We start from the raw sequence: 383 nt of genomic DNA on the forward strand, positions 1-383 counted from the left end.
TATTATGTATTGTTTTTACTTTTGTTTAACTGTGTTAATAAATAAATACAAATACAAGTGCTGGTTGACTGTGACCGACTCGTTAGTAGTTTACAGTATCATCATCATAGCAGTGGTATTAGAAGAAAGATGTGGGATGAGATAGGTTCTAGTGATTGACAGAAAATCTAGCTAGCATGATTTGTTCTTCCATAGTGGTTGGAAAGCCAATAATGACTGCAATCTGTTTCGGTTTTTCAAGAAACTGCATTTAAACTTGGAAGAAATGGATGCAAACCATTCAACTATCCAGGGGTAATCGGGTCAGTGTTTCGGTGTTGTCTAGCTGTATCTTTTTCCACGATTCTCAACAATTATTCAGCATCAAGTATATGTTCCTTTTT

Source organism: Notolepis coatsorum, assembly GCF_963971535.1.
Source record: "Notolepis coatsorum genome assembly, chromosome: 3".
In the NCBI taxonomy this organism is placed as follows: Eukaryota; Metazoa; Chordata; class Actinopteri; order Aulopiformes; family Paralepididae; genus Notolepis; species Notolepis coatsorum.